Source organism: Chinchilla lanigera, unplaced genomic scaffold (genome assembly GCF_000276665.1).
Source record: "Chinchilla lanigera isolate Chin_1 unplaced genomic scaffold, ChiLan1.0 scaffold00047, whole genome shotgun sequence".
Taxonomy (NCBI): Eukaryota; Metazoa; Chordata; class Mammalia; order Rodentia; family Chinchillidae; genus Chinchilla; species Chinchilla lanigera.
This window is the reverse complement of record NW_004955448.1, coordinates 16625187-16636392: the sequence shown is the minus strand read 5'-3', so window position 1 is coordinate 16636392 and position 11206 is coordinate 16625187. Positions and strand designations below refer to the sequence as shown.

The 11206-nt window shown below is 41.1% G+C and overlaps 1 protein-coding gene and 1 long non-coding RNA gene across 9 annotated transcripts in view; one reads left to right on the top strand and one right to left on the bottom strand.

The window, feature by feature from the left end:
* Positions 1-5300: 5300 nt before the first annotated feature.
* LOC102011599 lies at positions 5301-11080 on the bottom strand. Of its 2 annotated transcripts, none has more exons than XR_001235757.1 (4): positions 10743-11080; positions 7203-7310; positions 6807-6886; positions 5301-5554 (listed from the first exon to the last, which is right to left on the bottom strand). It is a non-coding gene; the product is annotated as an uncharacterized LOC102011599 (long non-coding RNA). The 2 variants fall into 2 exon arrangements; XR_262473.2 differs by lacking the exon at positions 10743-11080 and adding an exon at positions 9636-10623.
* A 43-nt stretch (positions 11081-11123) lies between these two features.
* The window catches only part of Zbbx (zinc finger, B-box domain containing), a 108593-nt gene continuing 108510 nt past the window's right edge, over positions 11124-11206 (top strand). For all 7 annotated transcript variants that reach the window (XM_013518646.1, XM_013518639.1, XM_013518641.1 and 4 more), the window contains exon 1: positions 11124-11178. The gene's annotated coding sequence lies outside the window, so the exon portion shown is untranslated. The remainder of the gene's footprint in view (positions 11179-11206) is intronic.

Genomic DNA, 11206 nt, shown 5'->3' with positions numbered 1-11206 from the left:
TCAGTGGTAGGGTCCTTGCCGAGCATGTGTAAGGCTCTGCATTCAATGCCAAGTACTGAAAAAAAAAATAAGTACATAACAAATTGCAGTGTATCTGCCCAATAGAATAATTTTGCAACAAAGTTCCAACTAGTACACACGTAATAGGAGACTCTACAACCACTTTACCAAATGAAAGAAGACTTGCACAGAAGAGTACAAACTCTACTATTCCATCTGTAGAGAACTGTAGAACACAAAGCATAGTCCATGTGGGTGGGATGCGAACCAGGGATTGCCTGGAGCTTCTCATGTGAGGACAGATTTCACAAAGGGTAGAGCAGAGACTTTCTGAGAGGGATGATACACATATGTATCTCCTAGGTATTGATATTAGCAGTGGTTCCACAGGTATATACACTTGTCAAAACTTAGTGAATTGCAAATTTGATACATATAGTTTATCTATATAAAATATAGATAACTTAATAAATGTAATTTAAAAAACATGGCCTTGCAGTAGAGACCAAACAGTAATAGTTAAAAAGAATAAATCATTTTGAAAAAGGTAATTCTCAAAACTAGAAATATAAATGGTCATTCTATCAATTATTAAATAAACAAGAGTGTACCTTCACTTTTTCCCCTTCTTTCTTCAAATCACTTGATCTTGAATTCTAGCTCAAAGACCTGGATGAGTAGGGGTGGATGACTCTTCTTAGACCAGCAAGTACAAGTCAAGTGTTAAGGAGGTCTGGGCAACTCAGCTAAAGAAACTTAGGACCCCCTTATTCTGGAGAAAATTTCACTTTGGATTCCTTATACTTAAAGGAGACATCACTGCTTATTTTGCCTAATCTGCTGTTATGTTGAGTCTTGTCATAGTGTCCATTCTGTGTTATATAATGATTAAGTACTTCACTCAATCAATTTGTGGTTATCTTGCCTGGACTTTGCATAAGCCTTTTCTCTGGGCTTTCATGGGCTGGTGGTGCTCTATAACCAGTCTCCTGTAGGTGTCAATGTGGTCTTGTGAAATATAAATCTCTTACCATGCTTGGGTTTAAAACTTGTTCATGGCTTCTAATAATGACTAGAATAAGCTCTAAAGCCTTCATGTGAGCTTCATCTTCTACTTTACTGCCTAGTTCTCCAAAGGAATGGAATTTAGCTTCTTTATTCACCACATTTACAGCGTATTATTATTCTTCCTACCCCAAGACACTGGTGTTCCTCTTCCAAAAACATTCAGATTTTCTCTCAGCAGGTTCCAAATGGTTCATGGACTCACTGTAAATGTCACTTCCCCAGAGAGGTGTTTCGCTGACCATACTAATTAAAACAATGTCTCAACCCAAGAAAACATCTTTCTGGTTGACCTGCTTTATTCTCTTCATGGAATAAACCAAAATTAGCATATGAGCAACTCTTATTTTTCTTTTGAATAAAATATAAACTCAGTGAAGAAAAAGTTTGTCACCTTTCTTCAATGGAGTATCACTTATAATAAGATCTACTAAGTAGGTACTCAGTGATATATTTTAAGTGAATAAAAGTTCCCAAATTCAGTGCAGTTTATACCATTTTAATCCTATTATTAGTCTTAAAAGTACTGGGACCATCCTTGATTCCTCGACTTCTTACCTAGTTAACTATAAATCTACCATGAGCTCTTTTTACTTCCCTCCCCCTCGGCCTGCCTGCCCAGGCCACTGGGATCCTCTATGCTTTTACAATGGCCCTGGTCGCCCCTTTCAGGAGCTATATGATTTCCATCCTCCTCTTCTCCTTCCTTCTCTACGTTTCCTAACTCTCTCCCATGATTTATTTGTTCTAGAAATTTTTAAATTCTCTGAAACTTACCATGTTTGTTGGTTTGGTGCTGGGGATAACATCCAAGGCCTTGTAGACGTTGAATATGTATTTACTACCAAGCTACATCCTGACTCACTGCAGGGAAATTTGCATATCCTTTTCCTTTACCCGCGGCCCTCCCCGCTTTCACCCTTGCCCACAATTGGTCTGCTACTCCTGCTCAGTGATGTGGGCCAAATCTCACTGGGCATCACATATATCAAGAGACCTTTCCGGAGCCCGAACTCTTGAGTCGTGCCTTCCCTCTGACTATGTCCTCACAGATTCAGCAGTTATTATGTGGAGTTGTTGCCTGAGTCCTGTACCTTGACCATATCTCTCCCCGAGTACACGCTATCAGTCTCTACTGCCCACTGTTCTCAGCATTATCTGTCAGAATGCTTGGGACCCAGTAAGCATGTGGTGAATGCTTGAACGAGTACCACCGTCACCACAAGTACCTATTATTAGATTCATTATAATTTTTTGAATCAATAGGCAGATGGGTACATAGATAATACTAGCTCACAGTGGGCATACAAATGGTAACTCAAGAGTGTTCTATAGCAGAAAGCAGTGTGACAGCTCCTTTGAAATTTTTTGCTGGTAACTTCTGCAAAGGTAAGGATGTTATTATAAGATGTTGCACAAAAATCTAATGAAAAATCTGCCTTTGGGGATAAGAACTGTAGGTGAATAAAGCTGATGAAAGAAAATTACTGTTAGACATCTTATGTCAAACAAACCTTGTAACTTTTGTTTTGTGCCTCCCAGCTTGAGTGCGTAAGAGAAAAATGCAAATTTTCCAAATGAAGCACAGCTAACAGTGTGTAAATCTCAGGAAGACAGTAGGACACACTTATTAAAGCTTGGCAAGGTTCAGAAATGAATGATTTTTCCTCTGAAATGCCAGATTTTTTTCTTTTTAAGATTGGCTCTCCCCCAAAGCCACATCAATTATAAATAATTGTCTGCTAGCAAAAATAGCACTGCTAACCTTAAAGCAAATAAACTACAAAATTAAACTGATTAAAAATAAACGAGAGATTGAGCTTTTCTTAAGGAGACAACTTTATAAACATGCCAGAGTCTTTCCTATCTATGTCTACGAGTGTTAATTTAAAATTTTGAGGTGTTGGGGCTGGGGATTTAGCTCAGCGGCAAAAGCGCTTGCCTGGCAAGCGCAAGGTCGTGAGTTCGGTTCCTGGTACCGGAGAAAAACCAAAAAAAAAACTAAAAAAAAAAAAAAAAAAATTTTGAGGTGTCACACATTAATGTTCTGCTGTTAGCAGAATTTTCTAGTAATCTGTATTTAGAACTCCTTTATAGGAAAATTATTTAATGTTTACTTTATGATTCTTCTTGTAATCCCTTTTCTGAAGGTTCTTCCTTCTGCATAACCAAAACCAACCCATGCTAGTTTCGGTAACAAATGGTAGCTTATTTTAAGGATACAGGGATGTATCATGTAAAATATAGCTAGCTCTCAGGAAAGGAAGAATTTCCATAGAATCAATCTCCCATCTTTGTTTTACTTCCGTCTTTATTTTTCTTAACTTCTTCTTATCCTTATATTTTTTTCTCTTTGTTGTCCACATGGCCCAATATTGCTACCCTAATCGTCTCTCTTAGTCTTAGAAAAAAGAATCGACTAGTTCAGTTCGGGCTTGAGTCCAATAAACCAGTCACAGCGGGCTGGACTATGCAGTAAAAGACCTGCTGAGACTTCACAGATTGTTACCAATCCAGAGAAGGCCGTCTGATTACTGGTGCCTTCTATAGGTGTCTATCAGGCCTTGAATAGAACCATGAAATACTCACCTTATGTTGAATGAGAGGCTATAATGGAAAAGAAAACAATTCTATTCATGTCTTTTCATTGAAATGGACTTTCCAGAGACCTTGTCATGTGAATTCTGTCTGCAATTTTTTCTCTGGACCCATATACATGAAAATTTTAAAACAGCTCTGTTTATAGGAGGATTTATATTGGAACCATAAGTGTCACGGGCAAGTGGCAGTATTCTTTCCCCTGCCTCCCTCCCTCTTCCCTCCCTCCCTCCTTCCTTTCCTTCCTTCCCTTCCTTCCTTCCTTCCTTCCTTCCTTCCTTCCTTCCTTCCTTCCTTCCTTCCTTCCTCCCTTCCTTCCCTCCTTCCTTTCCTTCCTTCCTTCCCTCCTCCTTTCTTCTCTTCCTTCCTTCCCTCCTCCTTTCTTCTCTTCCTTCCTTCCCTCCTCCTTTCTTCTCTTCCTTCCTTTCCTCTTTCTTCTTTTTCCACCACTCAGCGTAGTATAGACTAGTCTGTAGTAGGAGTGTGACTGACACTTAGAAGAGCTGCGGATCACAGCAATACATTCATCCAGGCTGTTCACTCTTCTGTGAGGACTCCAAGGGTCAAACACTGATAGCTAAAGAAGGTCAAGATTATTTTCATATGTGGCTATTTTAGGAATTCTGGATAAGTGTCTTCCCCAAAACATCCTTTCCATAGCTTCCTGAAGGCTGTTATGACAATTTCAGATCTCCCTTAGATTAGATTGCTGCCTATTTCCTAACATATATGGATAGCTCCTATCATTCTTTTAATAAGTAGAGCTATATTTTGCTTTCTATTATTCCCTACAGTTATCACAGAAGTAAAAACTTCAAAATCCAACTCATTCTGCCCCATCTCCTTGTTCCCATTTCCTACGACTTTGTTTGTTCTGCAGTCTCTGGGTTGGTTATAAGTATCATCTCCTCAGTTAACGAATCGAATCTAGAGATAGGGTAACTTACTCCATGTTCCCGACCAACCACATTTCTCTTGTTTTCAGGTCCTTTTGTGACTTTACAAAACTCCCTCAAATCTATTTTACGTGGCTTTTCCTCTCTGTATTGTGTATTCTGAACTCATCATTTCTGTCTTGGACTACTATCACCATCTATTAAGGCAGTCATTGTTTACATCCTTTTTTCTCCATCTATATTCACGTCAGAAATACGCTTCTATAAGCACAGTGAGATGATTACCTACATCTTCCGAAATTCATTTGGGGGTCTCTATTGTGAATAGGGTGACAGCTGAGATGCTGTTTAATGTGATATGTACAGTTTTCATTTCTGTATCTCTACCAGACATACTATCTTTGAGGCACTCTGAAACTGTGACCATGCAACAAACATGCGATAGTAATGGCAATATGAATATGAATATAAATACATGTATTTTAAGCAAAACCATGAATCAAGCTCAGGCCCTTGCACTTGCCAGGCAGGCACTGTACTGCTGAGCTATTTCAAAGGACCAATGGTCTTATATTTTGAACACAGTACTTGATATTTTCAGTGTTTATAACATCTCATCTGAGTTCCTTAAGGGCAGAGATGGCGTCTTTGTTTACCCTGTTTACCTTTGTTTGTCCGTTTTAGGGCAGTACCTGAAATAGAACAATAGAACTAAGTACTGATTAAATGAGGCTATGCCAATTCAACGTGTCTATGCATTTACTTTTCAACTTGGAAGACCCTGTGCACCACATACAATGAAAATGTACCGTACGCACCGATGACTTCTTCACTGTGCCACGTCAGTAATAATTGCCCTGCGTTGTGGTGACGCCGCAAGTGAGGCCATCGAGAAGGGCACTCACGGTGGGAATGCGCAGAGCTTTGCTGGCGCCTCGGACAGACGGCCTCTAACCGGGAGCTGGAGAAGATGTCCGTGCCAGCCTGGGTCTCACCTGCAGTGTGAGCGCATTTTAGGTTCCCATAGTAACCATTACCTCCTTTTGGGGAATCTTACAAGAATGTCGCACAATCATCACAAAGTTTACTTCTCCCAGAAGGTCAGACCACTGAATTCCAAACGACCTTGGGAGTTTAAATTCTAGCCCACTTCCCAGTCTGTCCTGTCTGTTCTCATTTTATGACTCTGCTCTGCCCTGAGTTGGTAGCTAACCGAGGTGACTGGGGTGAACCACAGCTTCAGTGAATTTTAAGTGACCTCTCTTAATATGCAGTTAGAAACAGAAAAATGAAGTCTCTTGCCTTACCAATGGAAAATTATTTACTGAAGAGTTTTGTATCATGGGGGACAACCGAAAACCACAATGCTGAGAAAAATTATAAAAGGGCAAATCACCTCCTAACTATAAGTTTTTCTTTGTCCTTCTTAAATTTAGGTGCTCAATTCATTTAAATATTATTTCACAATACTAATTTAGGTTTTTGAGACATTTTATTCATACTTTTACGTTTCCCCAAAGCTCAGATATCCTTGACAAGCTTAAAACTCCCATTCGTATGTAATAGGATGTTATGTTTAGTCTCTTCTAAGAAATAAAGTGAAAGTTTCACGTCAAAGTCAGACCATATTGCAGGACTGATGAAAAGGACAGGGTGGAGAACTGGTTTTGGAACCCTGAGCTGGTCACCAGTCTATGCCTTTTAAAAGTCTGCAAAGCCAACACGGGGATGGAAACAGAGAACTTCTGGAAAGCTGCAGGGATGCTATGTGACCTTTGCCTCTCCAAAGGGAAAAGCCTTGGTGCTACCAAAATATAATTCCAGTCATCAGAACTTGATGTTCTGTAAACAAAGAACTTGCATGTGCCACATTTATGCATCTATTAGGGAATGAAAACCTGGCTGGAAAAGCTGATTCAAAAATTTTTTGATAGGTTGAAAATATGCAGGAATTGAGAAAATACATTGGCACAAGAGTTTCAGGTTGGATTAAAAATTGATTAATATTTAATAAGTAACAAAACCATCATTTTAAAAATTATTTTACTTAAAGACAGATATTTGCATATCCAGATATAAAAGATATGAAAGATGAAGGTGAAAAAAATCTACAAAGCAGCATATTATAGAACTAGAATCCCTATCAAGAGTAAGTCTTATCAAAAATCTTACAGAATTAGCTAAGTTTTGGGTTATTATAGGCAGTGTTCTGGCTATGTAAAGACACCTGCTTGCTCTTAACCTTACCACCAAGCTTTGACGATGTGTGTTGGCAGCCACTGACGCTCATTTCAAACTAGGAATCTGTGCTGTGCCTCAGTGGGTTCCTGCAGTGGGATACAGGGGTCTGTTTTGTTTTACTTCCATCAAAGCAATCAGAAGTAGCGTCGAGCAGGCTGCCTGCCAGTGTAGAGTTAAAGAGAGGTGGCCTTGTTGGCTGCCCTACACTCCACAGCACAGAAGGGCAATGTATGCATGGTGATCTTTTGTAGCCGGGTGTGGAGCATGTGGGAATATGAGAGAAAGTGGGGACCTGTAAACTCAACCTAGGACCACTGAGACCCCATGCAGAGAAGCAAGGACAATCATTTGGTGCCTAAGGGCTCCGTAAGCGAAGGTCCGAGGGAAATGCGTCATTCTCACCTGGGAGGAGGAAGATGAGTGCTTTCCAGGGAATGGCAAGGCTTGGAACACCGGCCAGCCTCTGTGTCACGCTAACAGGGGCTTTTCCAGCTTCTCCCTCCTTCCACCCTGTGAGAGCCATGTAGACAGTTAATTAACAAATGCAGCAGAATGGATGGTGGAGAATAGAAGGAATGCTCTTGCTCCACAGTTCCCCGATCTGAAGCTGCTGACATTTTTAGTCCTACCACAGCAAAAGGGAGAAGCCTTAATGCTAAACCACATACAGTTTTGACAGTTATGTGGCATGACATTTTTATTGCTCGTCTAAGAACTTTTATTACCTGTGACTGACCAGAAAGGTCCTAGGGCGTGCCATGATTTTCTTCCAGGCTGCACTCCACCAAGTACAAGATAAAATTACTTAATGAGTTGGGCTTGTTCCGTGGATGTGTATGTGTGTGTGCGTGTGTGTGTGTGTACGTGTGTCTGTGTGTGAGAGAGAGACACAGAGACAGAGAGAGAATTTGTCTTTTTAAGTGTGACCTTTTAGATCTATCTTTGACTTCAGTGAGTGCTCCTAATTTCTACACCGAGTATAAATTTTATATTTTAAATTGAATAGCTCTAGTTCAGATAACTGTGTTTAAATGTCTTCACGGTGGCACAAGGAAGCATGATTTTGTGAAGCCTTAGAAATACCGTGCTCCTGATATAGATGCAGTGAACCAGTTGCAGAACTGCTGGTGTGTCAGGTCAGTGCTCTCTGCTTCAGTAGAGAGAATACCTTCTCCTTAGAGGTGTCATTGTTTCTACATGTTTCATTTCATTTTGTCACTAAGTGCAGTTTTGAAATACAAGTACTTTATAGCTTTATTTTACTATGTGGTTTGGCATGAGCTTATATTTCAACTTCAGTTTTTTTTTCATATCTGCATGTAAACTATTTTTCTAAACACAAGTAAGATAATGTATTTTTAATGCTTTTATCAAGTGCTAGGATAGTATATTTATGAGGTTAATTTTACTCTTTTGCCAGTAAATGCATTGCAAGATTGTTCTTGAAGTAATAAAAGTCAGTACTGATATGAGGTGAGGATTTATGCAAAATACTGACCTTTAAGAGATAGAATCAAAGTTTGTTATGATTCTCTTTTTCAGGAATGTTCATTACTGTAATGCCCCAAGTCTTCCTTCTTCCTCACGTTCAGAGACTCTCCTATCTTTGAATTTAAAATAAAACTGAATTATTTTCTTTCTTTATTCTGCTTTAGGTTTCTGCTAAATGCTTCCATATATTTACATTTGTTAATTGCCTTTTGGACTTCATTAAAATACATTTGACAACAAGAGGAGCTTGACTTTATTTACAATAATCATTTTGGGACCTAGAACTACAGGCTTATCACAAGGTTTGCTGAGTGGAAGAATGAATGCATGAATGGGTGGACTGATGTATAAATAACGAAAATTCTTCTGTAATTTGTAGTGCACCTGTCAAGAAACAGTCTATACAAGAAAACTAGTAATATTGAAACAGTTAATATTGTATAAATCCAAGTTCTTTGTCTCATTAAATTGAAGAATAAAATCATGAACAAAATGAATTTAGGAGCGGGTTTATTAGAAATAATAAGACACAAAACTCTTCGTGGATATTCCCCAAGGGAAGATGGAATTCTACCTGCTTTCTTTGTCTTGGCCTTATCTATAGGCAGAGCACAGGGAACCTATTTCAAACAGGTGGTTTGTGGGTGGAGGGTTTAAAGCAAATTGGTTATCTAGCTGGTTCAAAGGAAACCGGTTAATTTGTACTGCCAAGTTTTTCTAAGTTTGCTCAGGAGGTAAGTAGGAATGGCCTCCTTCTTTAGAGGAAGGATTCTAATTTCCCTATTTCTGCTCTAAGTTTATATTTTGTTGCTGTGTTTTCTTTTACAACTCTAAACTTGGCTTAGCTGCTGGAATGTAGCTCTTAACCTAGGTGGGCTGTTTAGTTTTATTCAACCCTATCCTTAGGCTGCTGTTAATATAGGAAAAATGTAACTCCCAACCTGTTAAATGTCAGATGTACCAGTATGTGGTCTTTAGCGAACTTGGGAACAAATGAAGGAATTTAGGAAAGTTTTATTGGAACTAGGGAGAGGATAACTCCTGGATTTCCAGGAGGGGTCCCGAATGGGCTACCACCAAGGCCCTTTATCAGGGGTAATTTGTACAGCAAAGTCACCATGTGGGTACCACATGGTTCAAAATACAATCAACCTGTAGGATCACAAGTGTAGTCATTCAGCTAATATTGACCCAATAGAGCAAAAGGGAAACTGGAAAAAAAGATAGGAAAATAGGAAATTGATCCAACAAGGAAATAGTTACTAAGCAAGGGTACATGGAAAGAGAGAAAATTCTTGGAAAGGTAGGGGAGTATGGGTCTAGATGTCCTGGTCACCCACTTACATATATGATGCCTATCCGGCGTCCACGGGAACAGGTGGTGCTAGTTGCGTATAATCTCAAGTTGCTGCTTACTTCCAGGCGGACAAGCAGGCCTCACTGCTGCGTTTCCATCCAGAGGCTGGTTCTCTTCAGATTTGCCATTAGCCGTAACTGCAGTGTCTTTTATTTTTTGTGCTGACTTCTTGGGGGCTCGATCTCTCTCTGACTGTGTAGTAGTTTCTAACTTAGCTGCCTATAACACTCTGACTGCTTATAACAACTACACTAAACTACTACAATATCAGACATCCTCTGGAAACACGCATTGTATCAGAGTTAAAAGCAGAGCTTGCTGAAGTTACCCAGGAGTACTATGACAGCAACTGTCCTAGCCACGTTTCCGTCACTACTCACTCTCTATCGGGCACTTGTTTCGGGCCTGACTTAGAACTCATACTTAATGCCTCTGTGTCACTATTCCACACTGTTCTGTGCGCACACTAAATGTACTTCTGCCTCACCGAGCCAGTTAGACTGGCCTTTACAACCAGCTCAGCTCAGGTAGAAGGTAAGAGTGGTAGGACCGGGACTCCAGTTCCGGTTAGCCCAACTCCAAAACGCAGACGGGTGCCCGGAAGACTCACTGTCTTCTCTTATCCACGGTGACTTTTACAATTATATAGAATTGAATCTGGCAAAAGAAAATACTGGCAGACACGCTGACGGACAAAGTGGTGAGGCAGCGGTGGTACCTTACCTACGTACAGTCACAAGAATAATCAGTCCGGTGCTGAGACACGTACAGTACAGCAAGCACAGGGTGACTCACTGAAGAAACCACTATATACCATGCATTCAGTGTACAGAAACGCAAACCGAAAAACAGCCGCAATTTATGAAGCTAAAAACGAAAACGTTCATCGCGGAGCTTCTTTGCACAGAACTATACAACAAAAACCTTGCAGAAGTGTGGGGTGAGTGTGCGCGTGTCTTTTCTTTTGTCTCTCGTCTTTTCTTCTCCTTTCTGTTATACACACACACAGCACATTATATTCACATAGCCCCACGGGTCATATACTTGGTATAAAGAAAAGAGTTCTAGGTTTGCCAAGAGGCTTGAATTCGTACCCTAAAATTGTGCATTGTAGTCCTTGATCTGCAAGGAAGCGTACACCCTAGGCGGGTGCTCTGAGGCTGCGCGCTCGGCCGTCTCCAGCAGCTTCGGGATCTGAGTCCGGCATTCAGGCCCTGGCTTTCTCCGGCGGGGCTGGGTTGTGCGGGTTAGTCGCGTACTGCAGGAAAGCTTTCTGACTGGTGCCCCGCAAGGCGGCAAGCGCCGGGTCCTGCGCCTCCCGGGCCCCCGGGGTCCTGCTGAATTTCCCTGCCCTTTCCTGCGGTCTCCAACCTGTTCCTTCCCATTTGCGGAGCTCACGCGCTCCCTCTGCCGGAGAACCGCGTGAGGACCCGCCCGGCCTCCTGGTTGCTATGGTACCGCGGTCCGCGGTCGCCAAGGAGACCGCGGCGGAAACAGAGGAGCGGCGGCTGCGAGGCGAGGCGGGTCTCGGTGAGCGGCCGGCGGGTGCGGCCGGCTG